Here is a 17594-nt window from a genome sequence, read left to right as displayed (position 1 = left end):
TTTTGTCAAGTTCGTGCTTTTTTCCTTTCTTATTCATTTAACCGGAGTGTTGTGTCTTCTTTCATGTTCTTTCCTTGCTTATCAATTTAGTTGATTTGTTGTGAATCTTGTCCAGATCTTTCCATCTTATCAAATTTTTCCCTCTTTCCTACCGAAGTGTTGCCGAAATTTTGTTCGAATTCTTGCTTCTTCTCATATCACTCTTCATCTCTTCCATCCTTTCAAGATTCATCGGTTTCACTCGTTTGTCTAACAAGAAACTAAGCGTTACCTTTTGCTATTTCTCTTCATCTTCCCCTATTCAGTCTTAGATCTCGGGGTGAGATCTCTTGTTAGTGTGGGCGAGTTGTAACAACCCGGAACTGACGCTCCAGAAGATTCCCCTTTTATTCCAATGTCGCCCTGTGATTATTTGTTTGTCACATTCATAATCGCATCATGTGTATCATCTACATTGCATGGGCACCCTGTTGTCGTCTGTTTTCAAAAACTTGCATCCTTATTAGTTGCCGATTCTCTTCGTTTTCGTCGTTGACTGTTTTGAGACCAACCACACATGCACGCGCCCATGGCATCATTCCAATCTTGTTTAAAAGTGTGTGTAGAAAACATTCTCGGATTGGGTTAAAACTTGGCGTGCGGTCTTATTATAGTATAGGTAGGCCGCATGTCAATTTTCCTCGCAATCGGAGTTCGTTTGATACCCGAACCATTAAACCTATAGCGGCACTATAGCCGCCCCATCGTCAGACGCTTCGTTGGTTTAAACTCTGTTGCCGGGTTACCCAGATTCCCTCTCTCCTATGCCTAGCCCATATACACCGTGCACTGGTCCGCTTGCAACCTAGTCCAGAAACATCCCCCAGACCCGAACAGGGCGGTCGTCACCGTTGGGTCCGGATCAACCCCGTTATACCGCAAACCGTCATCGGTTTGTCCATTGGACTCCCTAACCTAATTATCTCGGCCACCCGATCTAAATCGAGGGTATAGATGCCCCTAAAACCTAACCCACTAGCTATATATAGACTACCCCTAGTTCAATTAGACCAAACCCTAAAAATCCTCCACCTTGTCCCAGCGTCGCCGCCGTTCCACCAAATCTCCCTTGGGTTCCAACCCGGCCCAACCAGCACATCCACTGATCCATTCATCCATCCAGCAGCTTGTAGTGCTCGAACCTAGCCGCTGCCTCGATCTGGATCGAAGGAGGCGAGCTCCCTGCTCCGCCTCAGCCCGCCTCCTCTGCCATTTTGCCCAGCGCCGCCTCCCTGAGGCCTCCAGCCGCCAGAGCCCCATGGCGTCGTGCCCCCATGGCGCATGTGCCCCTCCTTTCCTTGTTGCGAAGGCAGCCAAGCAGGTCATGAAGCAAGGAGCCCCAGCGACACAGCAGTTTCTCCCCGCATGCACCGGAGCCCCCTGCCGGCTCGACCCCAGACTCCCCTAGCGAACGAGCCGTAGCTCGTTGGACCCGCGCCTCTGCTGGAGTCCATCGACCGGAGATCTCGCTTCGACCCCCGCCTCCAAGACTTGTCGTTCATGCGCCCTGGACCAGCATCACCTCATCGTGCTCCTGCCTCTCTGCACGAGCTTTCTCTCTAGGAGTTGTTGCCTCGCCTGTGTTTTTCTCGTGAGGGCGAGCGCGCTCATGCTTGGTCGATCTGCTCGCCGCGTTAACCACATGGGGTCGCATGGGCTAGTTGCACCACCAGGCCAGCAAAGCATCGGCCTCGCCCAGCATCAGCCAAAGTCCAAGTCGTGCATGGCCTGCTCATCGATCGAAGCCTCCGCCTCGGATGTTTCCTTGTCAGACTACTGCCTCCTCTCCCATGGCGCGCCCGCGCCTGCAGGAATCCCTACCGTCAACCTCCGAAGATCGTGGATTCGTCAAGTTCGTCACCAACCGCGTGTACCACTACCATCGCTGAAGACCCGTGTACCACCACTTCAACTACCGTCACGGGGACCACTATTTCCACGACTTCCACGACGACCCATGTACATATACACCGCAATGACTCGATCCGCCCCGAACGCACACTTCAAAGGTATACCGCCGAGACGATACCCGTGGATGAATGCATTGTTGTATGAGATGTGATGTTATCCGTTTCGTAGATGCCATGTTAGCTGCGCGTTTTCCCCCTTTTTCTGTGACCCCGACACATGGGAACCCGACAATCGGGATCACCCCATCATTCTTTGCACGACATGCACACGCTCCCAATTCGTTGGCACCGATACCTCATCGAGTTATCGGGACCGGAACATTGCTGTGGCATCATTTCCGTTTTGCCGCCATGGTTCCCTTTCGTTCGCCATGGCGACACATGCTTCATATCCTTCTTGCTAGTGTTTTCATAAAATTGCATGCTTGTTGCTTTCATGGCATAATATCTTATGTTGCACGTATCTTTTGAACCGTAGCTCCGTTGTCAATGATCTCTATATGTAAATCGACTAGAATTACGTGTAGAATCATGTGAACCTCTTTATTCTGTTGTTTAACAACATTAAAACATGTTAGTTCAGATCTGGACAGATTTCTTAATTAACGTACGGGGTCATTCCGGAGATGTTATAAGTTGTTTCGGACCTCATTTAAAATGCCTAGATAGGTTGTTTATTGTGCTTCACCTCGTGTCATGTTTAAACAACATTTAATATTGTCGTGTAACTAAACGGGAGTGAACTAAATAATTCGTATGTGGAGTTTCGTCAATATGCAACTCGTTGCATATTGACCTTCACTTAATGTGTAGCGTTTGATTGTTGTGAACTTCCATGACATGCCTTGACATGCATCATATTAGGTGTGCATCATATCATACATGTGCTATGGTGAATATTGCGTGTTGATTCTTGTTTTCGTTTTGCTTCTTCTCGTTAGAGTTCCGCAAGCGTGTCGGAATTTTAGGATCCGTTCAACTACGTCGGTTCGTCTGTTTCACGGATTCGTTCTTCTTCCAAGCAGGATCTCAGGAAATATGACCATTTCCCTAGATACCATTACTATCAATGACATGCTAGTTTTTTCAATTCTATTGCTATGTATCGCTGCCTATCACCTGTTAAATGTAAGTCTCTCAACATTGCCATGAAAACCTTCAACCTTTCCACAACCTAGCAAACCACTGTTATGCTATGTTACCGCTTGCTTAACCATTGGATAGCATTGCTAGTTGTGGGTGCAGTTGCGTCCATGTGAAAACATGATTTTATTGTTATATTACCATATTAATGCTAATTAATTTAATGGACCTATATACTTAGTAAAAGGTGGAAGGATTGGCTTTCTAGCCTGGTGTTTTTTTTCATCTTTGCCGCCCTAGTTTTGGCTAACGGTGTTATATTCCATAACTGAGCGCTCCTAACACGCTCGGGGTTGTTATGGGGACCCCCTTGATAATTTGTTTTAGTTTAAAACTGGTCTGGTAAGGCCCACCTTTGGTACTATATTTTCCTAATAACTAGTAAACTTGCATAGGAACCCGTCGACCCCCGTGGATAATTAATCAACCCTCGGGCCAGTGCTACGCATGAGTGTTGGTCCAACCCAGAGCATCTTATTAACGCTCCCCGGGGCAACTCGGTGTTTTGGCGTGGTAACCATCGCTCATCTGTCGTGTCCTAAGAACGAGATACGCGGCTCCTATCGGGATCGTCGACACGTCGTACGGCCTTGCTGAAATTGTTGTACCTTTTACGTAATATCTTCTGCATCGGGATTCCGGTGATGCTTTGGGTTATCTCAGAGTTGAGGTTTTCCACTAAGGAATCCGATGAAATCTAGAGTTTCGTGATCGAGACTTTCTATGCAGCTTATGGTAATTTATGATGGACTAATTGGAGCACCCCTGCAGGGTTAAATCTTTTGGAAAGTCGTGCCCGCGGTTATGTGGAAACTTGGAAACTTTGTTTAACATCCGGTTCTAGATAACTTGAAGTAAGCTTAATTAAAATATGCCAACTATGTGTGTAACCATGACTGTGTCTTTCATGAGCTCCTTCTCCAGCCGAGGACACGGTGGGTTTATGTCTGAAATAAGTAGGTGTTCAGGATCATTCATTTGATCATCATTAATTCACGTCCGTTATGCGTAGATCATCCCCCTCTTTTATTCTTGTACTCTTATGTTAGCCACCTCAAATAAATGCTTAGTCGCTTGCTGCAGACTCACCACTTAACCATACCTCACTCATGAAGCTTTGCTAGTCTTGATACCTTTGGAAATGAGATTGTTGAGTCCCTGTGGCTCAAACATTACTACAACAACAGTTGCAGGTACAAGTAAAGCGACACTTTGATGTGAGCGCAATGATTGTTCTATTTGGGGTTTCCTCTTCTTTTTCTTCATCGGTCTAGGATGGGTTCCATGCCGGCAGCCTGGGACGGCAAGGATGGATGTCGTTCTTTTATCGTTTGTTTTCGTCCGTAGTCGGACCCTGTTCTTCTTCATGATAACTATATATTATTGTATTGATGTGATCTTGATGTAGCTTGTGGCGAGTGTAAGTCAATTCCATATACTCATCTATTCTGTACATGTACTTGTAACGATATCCATTCTTATGAAACGGCGAGATGCACTTCTACCCCAGTTGAGGTCCTCATGCCAAAATAAGGATAGGATTTCATCTTGGGCGTTACACTCACGCAACATGCCTGTCCAACATGGATGTCAGCGCTCATCCTCGACTAGTCACGCCACCCGCACTCACCTGACACTACGCTCCATATTGAATTTAGAACGCCGAGTGTGCGTACTACATACAAAGTTAACTTTCAAGCAAGTAGGTAAGCAGCGTAAATGATCTGCAGTACCATTTACACCATTTACAGTACCACATGCACGATGAGCTAGCCTCAGCCGGATTCCAGTCAATCATTGGAAACTATAGGTGGAAGCTCTCGTAGGCTAGCTACAACAAAATCACTCGATGGTTGTAGCTTTTTTGCATGCTGGTCTTTGCTTCTCGACTTGTTGGTGGTAGCTTCTTTGTCACCGGTTAAAGCTTCTCTGCTCGAGGATTGTAGCTTTTTTCGTCGTCGGTCTCATCTTTCATTCTCGCTAGTCACAACTTTTTCAGGTCAAGTTGAAGTTATGAATAGCATGTTGCAGCTTCGCCATCGCTGACCAAAGCATCATCGCCAGTTGTAGCATAGGTCTTCGCGAGTTCCAGCACTCGCCGACTGCCTTTTTAGCTTCCATGGAAAGGAGAGCCTATATGAATCTTTTTTCCATTGTCGGTCATCAGTTGAAGCTTTTTTCATCTATGGTAGAAGCCTTCTCTATCAATGGTTGTAACTTTTTCTGTTGCACAATGTGTGGTTGAAGCTTTTTTGTCAACGGTTGCACCTTTTTTTGTTGCATAGTGCATGATTCAAGTTTTTTTCATACATGGTTGAACATTTTTTTTTCTATCAACAGTTGCAACACTAGCTACCCCAAGCTTCCATCATATCCGGTTGAAGCTTTTTTGTGGACGATTGTAACTTTCTCATGTGCCGCTTAGAGATTTTTTTGTGGATGGTTGTAACTTTCCCAGGTGTCGGTTGCATAGAGTTGGTTGCACAACAAACACAGGAAAAAAAAGCAATACTGATTCCAGCAAAAGATGTCACTTGTTCCAGCAAAAAGATCTTTTTTATTGAAGAATCAGCGGTGGAGCAATTTGAGGTGCATCGGGAAGGAGATGCTTGCATTGTTGGGGGAGGGGTGCTGGCAGAAGTAGCGGGAGGTCTGATTCTTGTAAACTGCATTGGGATTTCCTCCGAAGAGGAGGGGATGATGCAGCAGAGTAGAGGTAAGTATTTCTCTAAGTGAGAACCTAGGTTGTCAAACCAATAGGAGGACCACGCAATTTCCTGTCTTCAGCGCCTCGAGACAAAAGAGCACACACTTGCACCCAACACGGGCAAGTGGGTTGTCAATCCTCTTGAACTCGTTACTTGCCAGCGATAAGTAGTAATATATAGATAATGTAAATATATTAAATAAAAAGTAAATATAAATAATGAAAGGCAATGGGGCATTTTTGGTTTTTGGAATATAATATGTAGAGACCCGGGGACATAGTTTTCCCTAGAGGCTTCTCTCTTGTAGAAGGCATATGATGAGTAAACAAATTATTGTTGGGCAATGGATATAAAAGCACATAATTATGCAATATTTATTCATGTCATTGACCATTACATATAGTCATAACGTATGTAAACAAGTAGACCGACTCCTGCCTGCATCTACTAATATTACTCCATCCATCAACCACTATCGAGCATGAATCTAGAGTATTAAGTAAATACAGGGTAATGCTTGGAGGATAATGACATGATGTCCAATTAATATGAATGGACCTCATCCTTTTACCCTTAGTGGAAGCAATAAAATACGTGTCACATCCCTTTATGTCACTGGGATTGAGCACCACAAGAGTGAACCCACTACAACGCACCTCTCCCACTGAAGATAAATCAATCTAGTAGGCCAAACCATATCGATAGATCGGAGAGAATTATGAAGCTATCATAATCATGCATATAAAAATTCAAAGAAGAATCAAATATTATTCATGAATAATCTCAACATAAACCAACAATTCATCGGATCCCAACTAACGCACCGCACAAGAGTGATTGCATAAAGTAGATCACCGCAGGAATCACGGTAACCTTGGCGATGAAGAACATATATATATATATATATATATATATATATATATATATATATATATATATATAGAGAGAGAGAGAGAGAGAGGGAGGGAGAGAGAGGGAGAGAGAGAGAGAGATAGCCATCTAGGTACTAACTAGTAACCCACAAGTATAGGGGATCGCAACAGTTTTCGAGGGTAGAGTATTCAACCCAAATTTATTGATTCGACTCAAGGGGAAGCAAAAGAATATTCTCAAGTATTAGCAGCTGAGTTGTCAATTCAACCACACTTGAAAGATTTAGTGTCCGCAGCAAAGTATCAGTAGCAAGGTAGTATGATAGCAACAGTAGCAACAGTAACCAGTAGCAGCAAAGTATCAGCAGTAGCAACACAGTAACAGCAGCAGTAGTGATAGCAGTAGCGGCAAAGTAACGTAGCAAGGACCAGTAGTAAAAGACTCGTATGCATTGGATCGGTGATGGATGATTATGTCGGATGTGATTCATCATGCAACATTTATAACACGGAGAGATAAGTAACTAGCTCCAGTTCGTCAATCTAATGTAGGCATTTATTTCGTATGTAGTCATACGCGCTTAGGGAAAAGAACTTGCATGACATCTATTGTCCATCCCTCCCGTGGCAGCGGGGTCCTAATGAAAAGTACGGGATATTAAGGTTCTCCTTTTAATAAAGAAACGGACCAACGCATTAACACTTCGTGAATACATGAACTCCTCATACTATGGTCATCTCCGGGACTGGTTCCGTCTATTGTCACTCCGGGGTTGCCGGGTCATAACACATAGTAGGTGACTACAACTTGCAAGATAGGATCTAAAACACACATATATTGGCGACAACATAATAGGTTCAGATCTGAAATCATGGCACTGGGGCCCTAGTGACAAGCATTAAGCATGGCAAAGTAGTAGCAACATCAATCTCAGAACATAGTGGATACTAGGGATCAATCCTCGTCAAAACTAACTCGATTATATGATAGATCTCATCCAACTCATCACCGTCTAGCAAGCCTACGATGAGATTACTCACGAACGGTGAAGAGCATCATGGAATTGGCGATGAACGAAGGTTGATGATGACGATGGCGACGACCTCCCCTCTCCGGAGCCCAGAACGGACTCCGGATCTGCCCTCCAGACGAAGAACAGGAGGTGGCGGCGCCTCCGTATCGTAAAACGCGATTAATCCTTCTCCTTGATTTTTTTTCCGGACGAAACAGAATATATAGAGCTGAGATTGGAGGCGGTAGAGCTTCGTGGGCTCCATAAGCCTGCCAGGCGTGGCCAGGGGGGCCGTGCCTGGTGGGCTTGTGGGCTCACGGCTCCACTCCCTCCGCTGATTCTTGCGCTAGTATTTTTTATAAATCCCAGAAAAATTCTCCATAAATTTTCAGGTCATTCCGAGAACTTTTTTTCTACGCAAAAACAACACCATGGCAATTCTGCTGAAAACAACGTTAGTCCGGCTTAGTTCCATTCAAATCATGCAAATTAGAGTCCAAAACAAGGGCAAAAGAGTTCGGAAAAGTAGATACGACGGAGATGTATCAACTCGCCCAAGCTTAAAGTCTTGCTTGTCCTCAAGGAATTCAGTTGACAAACTGAAAGAGACATAAGAAAAACTTTGACGAACTCTGTTTGATCTTGTTGTTGTTGCAACTATGTCTAACTCATAACCACATAAGCAAATGACATCTAGGTCTCACGGTAGACTCATATCAATGGCATAATCAACTAGCGAGCAAATAATAATAAGTCTCAAACATCAACACTTCAATCAAAACAATCATGAAGCGGTACGAACAGATGGAATCCCGCTAGCTCTTTCTGAGACCGCAAAACATAAATGCAGAGCACCTTCAAAGACCAAGGGCTGACTAAACATTGTAATTCATGGCATAAAAGATCCAGTCACAGTCATACTCAACACAGTTAAAAGCAAAGCTTAAAAATGACACAGGTGCTCTCTAATTGGTGCTTTTATAAGAATAGGATGACTCAACAGGAACATAAATAGACAGGCCCTTCGCAGAGGGAAGCATTGATTTGCAGGGGTGCCAGAGCTCAAGCTTTGAAAACAGAGATAATAATTTTGGGTGGCATGCTTTCATTGTCAACGCAATGACTAACAGTTCTCATCATCTTCCATGCTACACATGCTATAGGCGGTTCCCAAACAGAAAAGTAAAGTTTTGACTCCCCCACCACCAATCAATCACACTCCACGGCTAGCCGAATCCTCGGGTGCCGTCCATACCAACATCAATCATGGGGGAGTTTTGTTTGCAATTATCTTTTCGATTTGAGCATGGAACTGGGCATTCCAATTACCGGCCCCTTTCTCGTGAATGATAGTGAATAAACACATATCAAGGATAACACGCCTAGCATGGAAGATACTCATAGCCCCCTGTCACCACATGAGTGGTTCGGGCATGCAAAACATATTATTTCTTGAAGGTTTAGAGAGTGGCACATGCAAATTTACTTGGAACGGCAGGTAGATACCGCATATAGGTAGGTATGGTGCACTCATATGGAACAACTTTGCGTTTATGGAAGTGGATGCACAAGCAGTATTCCCGCTTAGTACAAGTGAAGGCTAGCAAAAGACTGGGAAGCGACCAACTAGAGAGCGACAACAGTCATCAAAATGCATTGAGATTAACTAACATTGAGTGCAAGCATGAGTAGGACATAAATCACCATGAACATGAACATCATAGAATCTATGTTGATTTTGTTTCAACTACATGCGTGAACATGCGCCAAGTCAAGCCACTTGAATCATTCAAAGGAGGATACCATCCTATCATACTACAACACAGTCATCTCAAAATTCATGTGGGCATCCAAGACAAACCATTATAAGCTCCTAACTAAGTAAGCATGGCATAAGCAACTATGATCTCTAAGTTGTCATTGCAAACATGTTTCTCTCACAACAAAGCTGAATCAGGCACGATGAGCTAGTCATATTTACAAAAACAAAATAGATCGAGTTCATACCAGCTTTTCCAGGCTCAGTCACTTCATCATATATCGTCATTATTGCCTTTCACTTGCAGGATCGAACGATGTGAACAATAATAAGCGTGCTCGTGCATTAGACTAAAGCTGGAACCTGCAGGCAAACACAAAGGAGAAGACAAAGTAATATGGCTCTTTAACAGATAAACAGATATGCATGCGGGAGCCACTAAACATTGTAACCATGGTCTTCTACCTTGACCCAAAGAAAAGGAAAACTATTTACAAGGGAAAGCTCCTCAACAAGCAAAAGAAGAAAAGAAAATCTTTTTGGGTTTTCTCGAACTAGACAGACACACGAAAAGAAAACGAGAAAAATAAATAAACTAGCATGGATGATACAGTGGCAAAGTGTGAACACCGACAAACAAAGTGAAAGCATAAGCAAGAATGTAAAGTCGGTGAGAAACACGTACTCCCCCAAGTTTGGCTTTTGGCCTAAGTTGGTATACTCCCATGGAGGGAAATAACCAGCTTCGGGATACTCCGGAGTGGACTGAGGATGCCACTGCTGTGTGAGCTCCTCCGGCTCCCACTGATAAACTGGCGTCTGGTACTCGACTGGTGGCTCGGGCACGAGCACCTGTGGTTGGGCTAAGCCCTAATATGCGTAGATGTCCGAGGGCATAATAATATACCTGCCTGCATGAAGATTGAACAAAGAAGGAGCAGGCAAAGTAATAGTCTCACGAGTACCCTTACTAAACACCAGGTTATAAATCATCCTTCTATTTATATCTCTATCAAGAAAGTCATGGCGAACCATGCTATCGTAATCTAGATATCTCTCGGGAAGAAGAATCTCTTCTTCCTCTTCCAGTCTAATAGGTATCTCAAAGTGTCTAGCAAGACGAGTAGCCTAGATACCTCCATAGACAATGCCCTTAGAACGGTTCGTGTTCAACCGTTGAGCTACTATAGCGCCCAAGCTATAAGTTTTATCATTATAAAGAGCTTCGCGCAAGACCGCAAGATCTGGGCAACTAAGTGACCCAGCTTTCCCACGGCCAATCAAACATTTTCCCACAAATAATGAGAAGTACCTAAGCACGGGAAAATGAATGCTAGCAGCTCTAGCGCAAGACACTCCTCTCTCCTCTCCTATAGCAATTGTATCGATGAAAGCTTCCAAGTCCCTTGGACGAGGTTCATGAATATCCCCAACGTAGGGTAATTTGCAAACATTGCAAAAATCATGGAGGGACATGCGCTGGGGGATATCATAAAGTTTGAACTCAACCATAGGAGGATTCTTCCTTGGATACAAGTTAAAGCTTTGTACGAAGATATTAGTGAGGAGGAGGTATTGCGGACACTTATCTTCAACGAAGGCAATAAGGCCTGCGTTTTCCACCAAGTGATAAAAGTCCTCATAAAGTCCAGCGGCGCATAAGAACACGTCGCTTGGCCACTCGCACGCTCGAAGTTCTGCGACTCGAGGGATCAGATACTCAAGAGGAGCAAGAACACGGGTTTGAGCTGCAAAACAATTTTTTCTAGAGGAAGGAGAACCAGATGAGAGAAAGAATGAGTGGAGGGGGTGCACGTGGGCACCACAAGCCAGGTAGGCGCGGCCAGGGGGTGCCAGCGCCTCCAGGGCTTGTGGCCCACTGGTGCAGCCCCCAGACTAGCTCTTCGTCTTAGTATTTTTCAAAAATATCCAAAAAAAATCATACTTGACTTTCACGGCGTTCGGAGAACTTTTATTTTCGGGGTACTTTTCTACGGGACGCTAAGACAGAAAATAGGGAAAACTAAACTAAATCTATCATTTTTCTTCTAAGCAACCGAAGGTGAAAGCTTGAAACAGAGGTTTGTGACTCCTCGATTCATCCATCTCATGGTCATCGAAAGAAATCCGTCAATGAGGTTGATCAAGTCTCCTCGACAAACCTTTTCAAATCGCAAAAGAAGACGGAGAATTTTCGAATAGTCACTAGGTTACCTCAATGGTGATGTGTATCTCCCCAACAAGCAAATCATACTTCATATTAACAGGAGGTATAGGGCATTCAAAGCTCCCAATAAGAATCGATGAAGTTTTTTCGATAGCATTGATGCAATGTACTCGATATTGTTTCTTTGGAAAGTGCACTGTATGCTCATTACCGTTGACATGGAAAGTGGCATTGCCTTTGTTGCAATCTATAACAGCCCCTGCAGTGTTTAAAAAGGGTCTTCCGAGGATGACCGCCATGGCATCGTCCACGGGAATATCCAAGATAACAAAGTCTGTTAAGATAGTGACATTAGCAACCACAACAGGCACATCCTCGCAAATGCCGATAGGGAAAGCAGTTGATTTGTCGGCCATTTGCAAAGAGATTGCAGTGGGTGTCAACTTATCCAGTTCAAGTCTACGATAAAGAGAGAGAGGCGTAACACTAACACCGGCTCCAAGATCACATAAAGCAGTTCTAACATAGTTACCTTTAATGGAGCAAGGTATAGTGGGCACACCGGGATCACCTAGTTTCTTAGGAGTTCCACCCTTGAAGGTGTAATTAGCGAGCATGGTGGAAATCTCAACCTCAGGTATCCTCCTCTTATTAGTCACAATATCCTTCATGTACTTAGCATACGGAGACATTTTGAGCATATCTGTCAAACGCATTTGCAGAAAGACAGGTCTAATCATTTCAACAAATCGCTCAAAATACTCATCAACTTTTTTCTTGGATGGTTTGGGAGGAAAGGGCATGGGTTTCTGAACCCATGGTTCCCTTTCTTTACCATGCTTCCTAGCAATGAAGTCATTCTTATCGTACCTTCTATTCTTAGGATGTGGGTTATCAAGATAAACAGGTTCAATCTCCACATCCTTATCGTTGCTAGGTTGAGCATCAACATGAACATCACTATTGATATTATCATTAGGCTCATGTTCATCACAAGATTGTGTCTCAGCATCAGAGACAGAGGCATCGTTTGGACTCTCAGGTGTAGCAGCAACAGGGTTGCTAGCATGCAAATCCCTATCATCTTTCTTCTTCTTTCTAGGATGACTAGGTGCATCAGTGCTAACTCCTTGAGAATCTTGTTCAATTCTCTTAGGATGACCCTCAGGATACAAAGGTTCCTGGGTCATTCTACCGCCTCTAGTAACGACTCTAACGGAATTATCATTCAACTCATTGACCAAGTAATTCTGAGCTTTAAGTACTTGTTCTACTTGAGTAGTAACCATAGAGGCATGTTTACCCAAAAGCTTAAGACCATTGACATTTCTGTCCACACAAGCACTTAAATGACTAAGCATACGAGCATTCTGTTCCAATTGTCTGCTAACATAATTATTGAAACTCTGTTGTTTGGCAACAGAGTTATCAAATTCATCCAGGCATAAGCTAGCAGGTTTATCAAAAGGAATATCACTCTCATCAAACCTACGCAGAGAATTTACCTCTACTACCTGTATCGGGTTATCAAGACCATGGATCTCTTTGATAGGTGGTAGATTTTTGACATCTTCAGATTTAATGCCGTTCTCTCACATAGATTTCTTAGCTTCTTGCATATCTTCAGGACTGAGGAACAGAATACCTATTTTCTTCGGAGTTGGCTTAGGAGGTGGTTCGGGAATAGTCCAAGCATTCTCATTGGACAAGATGTTATTCAATAGAATCTCAGCTTGTTCTACAGTTCGTTCCCTAAAAACACAACCAGCACAACTATCTAGAAGCATCGGTAAGTCCATTATAGAAGATATCAAGTATTTCATTCTTCTCAAGAGGGTGATCAGGCAAAGCATTCAGTAGCTGGATGAGCCTCCCCAAAGCTTGTCGGAGACTCTCTTCCTCAGCTTGAGCAAAGTTGTATATTTCCTGCAAGGCATCTTGCTTCTTATGGGCAGGGAAATATTTTTCAGAGAAGTAGTAGACCATATCCTGGGGGCTACGCACACAACCAGGAGCAAGAGAAGTGAACGAGGTCTTAGCATCATCCTTTAGCGAGAAAGGAAACAGCTTGAGGATATAGTAGTGGTGGATCTTTTCCTCACTAGTGAATAGGGTGGCTATATTGTGCAGTTTGGTAAGATGGGCTACAACTGTTTCAGACTCGCCGTGAAAAGGATCAGATTCGACCAGAGTGATTAACTCAGGGTTGACAGAGAATTCATAATCCTTATCGGTCACAAAGATAAGCGAAGTAGCAAACTTCGGGTTGTATTTCATCCTAGCGTTCAGAGATTTTTCTTTCCACTTGAGCAGTAATTTCTCAACATCATAGCTATCCTTACACACAAGAAAATCCTCAGCTATCTCTCCCTCCATAACATAGCGCTCAGGCATATCAGGCAATTCAGGCATAGGAGAGCTAGTTCTAGCAGGCAAAATAGCAGGTTCTACTTCAATAGTATCAGCAGTTTCAGAAGTATCATCACATCTAGCAGCTACTCTAGCAATTTGTGCATCAAGGAATGCACCTAGTGGCAAAGCAGTATCAAGCATAGCATCATCAGGCAAAGCAGTATCAAGCATAGCATCATCATAAGCATCATGGGCAGCAGAAGTAGAACATCAAGCACAGGCGACATATCAAGATTTCTAGCAGGAGGTGATGTCACAAACTTACTCATAACTGAAGGTCAATCAAGTGCAGAGCTAGATGGCAGTTCCTTACCTCTCCTCGTAGTTGAGGGCAAGACTTTAGTTCTTGGATCTATCGGATTCCTCATAGTGACCAGCAGACGTAAATCCCAAGTGACTCAGAGAATATAGTTGTGCTTCCTCGGCAACGGCGCCAGAAAATTGCACGTTGACGGGAGACTATTCTTGAGAATAATGTTATGCTTGACTGGTAGTGGCGCCAGAAAATAGTCTTGATAACCCACAAGTATAGGGGATCGCAACAGTTTTCGAGGGTAGAGTATTCAACCCAAATTTATTGATTTGACTCAAGGGGAAGCGAAAGAATATTCTCAAGTATTAGCAGCTGAGTTTTCAATTCAACCACACCTGAAAGATTTAGTGTCTGCAGCAAAGTATCAGTAGCAAGGTAGTATGATAGCAGCAGTAGCAACAGTAACAAGTAGCAGCAAAGTAACAGTAGTAGAAACAGAGTAACAGCAGCAGCAGTGACAGCAGTAGCGGCAAAGTAACGTAGCAAGGACCAGTAGTAAAAGAATCATAGGCATTGGATCGGTGATGGATGATTATGCCGGATGTGATTCATCATGCAATAGTTATAACACGGAGAGATAAGTAACTAGCTCCAGTTCGTCAATCTAATGTAGGCATGTATTCCGTATATAGTCATACGTGCTTAGGGAAAAGAACTTGCATGACATCTATTGTCCATCCCTCCTGTGGCAGCGGGGTCCTAATGGAAACTACGGGATATTAAGGTTCTCCTTTTAATAAAGAACCGGACCAACGCATTAACACTTGGTGAATACATGAACTCCTCATACTATGGTCATCTCCGGGAGTGGTTCCGACTATTGTCACTCCGGGGTTGCCGGGTCATAACACATAGTAGGTGACTACAACTTGCAAGATAGGATCTAAAACACACATATATTGGCGACAACATAATAGGTTCAGATCTGAAATCATGGCACTCGGGCCCTAGTGACAAGCATTAAGCATGGCAAAGTAGTAGCAACATCAATCTCAGAACATAGTGGATACTAGGGATCAATCCCGTCAAAACTAACTCGATTACATGATAGATCTCATCCAACTCATCATCGTCCAACAAGCCTACGATGATATTACTCACGAACGGTGAAGAGCATCATGGAATTGGCGATGAAGGTAGGTTGATGATGACGATGGCGACGATCTCCCCTCTCCGGAGCCCAGAACGGACTCCAGATCTGCCCTCCAGATGAAGAACAGGAGGTGGCGGCGCCTCCGGATCGTAAAACGCGATGAATCCTTCTCCTTGATTTTTTTCTGGACAAAACGTAATATATAGAGCTGAGATTGGAGGCGGTGGAGCTTCGTGGGCTCAACAAGCCTGTCAGGCGCGGCCAGGGGGGCCGCGCCTGGTGGGCTTGTGGGCTCACGGCTCCACTCCCTCCGCTGATTCTTGCGCTAGTATTTTTCATAAATCCGAGAAAAATTCTCCGTAAATTTCCAGGTCATTCCGAGAACTTTTATTTCTCCACAAAAACAACAACATGGCAATTCTGCTGAAAACAGCGTTAGTCCGGGTTAGTTCCATTCAAATCATGCAAATTAGATTCCAAAACAAGGGCAAAAAAGTTCAAAAAAGTAGATACGACGGAGACGTATCACTAACTATAGACCCGCAGGTCTGTGGTAAACTAGTCACACATCACCATGGGAGTAACAAGGTTGATGTAGAGGCCCTCCGTGATCGATCACCCCTCCGACAGGGCACTGAAATAGGGCTTTAGATGGGTACACGACGGAAGAGAGAGTTGTGGCGGCAGAAAAAGTATTTCAGTAGGCTCCCTAGGGTTTTTGGGATATATTTGAATTTATAGAGGAGAGAATGAGGCCACGAGAGCTGTGAGGTGGTCCCAAGCCTTCATGGCGTGGCCACCCCCTGGGCGCGCCCTGATGGCTTGGGGGCACCCCGTGTGCCCTCCCCTCTTCCTCCGAAGCTTCGAGGTATTAATTTGATCCAGAAAAAATTAACAAAAAGTTATGGGGTATTTGGACTTTGTTTGGTACAATGTTCCTAAAAAATCAAAACATCCAGAAAACATCAACTCGCAATTGGCACTAAGTTAATATGTTAGTATTTAAAAATAATATAAATCAGCAAGTAAATGCCTAAAAACATCATAGAATGATAATATAATAGCATGACGGACGGTGACTATATCTCGCCTTAAGCGAGAGGATAGGATGCCTTGCTTAAGCTTCAACAATTACAGGCCGGCCCAATAGCATCTACAAAAGAAGTGGAGAGAAAAAAGGAGAGATAGAAGATTCGATTTTGTGTCTTTGGGACAACATGCAATGTTGCTAACCAATGCACTAGTATCATGTTTGTGAAGTTTTTTATAGCGCTATCGACTTGTGGAGACTAGAACTCGTTGTTCATAGTGTTTTCCAGGTTTTTTCCTTTTTTCAAACTGTTTTTCTTTGTTGCTTTCTCCATTTCACTGTGTTTTCTTTGATTTTTTTTCAAGGTTCACACTCATTTTTCTTCTTATTATTTTTTGTTTTTCTCCTGGTTTTCTTTGTTTTTTCTCGGGTTTCAATACCTTTTATTTTCTTTCATTTTTATTTATTTTTCTTTGGTTTGGATTTGTTTCATTCTGTTTTTCATATGTTTTTCTTTTTTGTTTCGCTTCGGTTTTTCATTGTTCCTCTATATAGAATGTTGGTAAATATCTAATACACTAGATTTTTCTAGTACAAGCTTAAAAAATTTCAAACACAAGTTTATCACTTTTGAATACATGGTCAACATTTTTTCTATATACATTTTTAAACATTTTTCCAACCCTTGATTAACATTTTTCAAATATAAATTAACATTTTCCTAATACATAGTTAATGTTTTTTCTATACATTTTCACATATTTTAAATTCTTAGTTAATATTTTTCAAATAGAGATAAACATTTTCTTAATACGTGTTGAATATATTTTTTGTACACATTTAACATTTTTTAAATGTTGACTAACTTTTAAAAAAAATACTTGTTCAACATTTTTTCAAATGCTTCATCAACATTTCTACACATGACCAAAAAATCATCATTTTTAATACCCAGTGAGAATTTGCCTATACACATTTAATATTTTCCAAATGCTTGATAATATATTCAAATATTTGTTTAACATTTTGAAAATGCTTGGTTCACATTTTTATATACATGATAAAAAATTCATCATTTTATAAATTCATGATCAACATTTATTCCATAGACATTTAACATTTTTAAATGTTTGAT

Source organism: Hordeum vulgare, chromosome 1H (genome assembly GCF_904849725.1).
Source record: "Hordeum vulgare subsp. vulgare chromosome 1H, MorexV3_pseudomolecules_assembly, whole genome shotgun sequence".
NCBI lineage: Eukaryota > Viridiplantae > Streptophyta > Magnoliopsida > Poales > Poaceae > Hordeum > Hordeum vulgare.
This window is presented reverse-complemented; position numbering follows the sequence as displayed.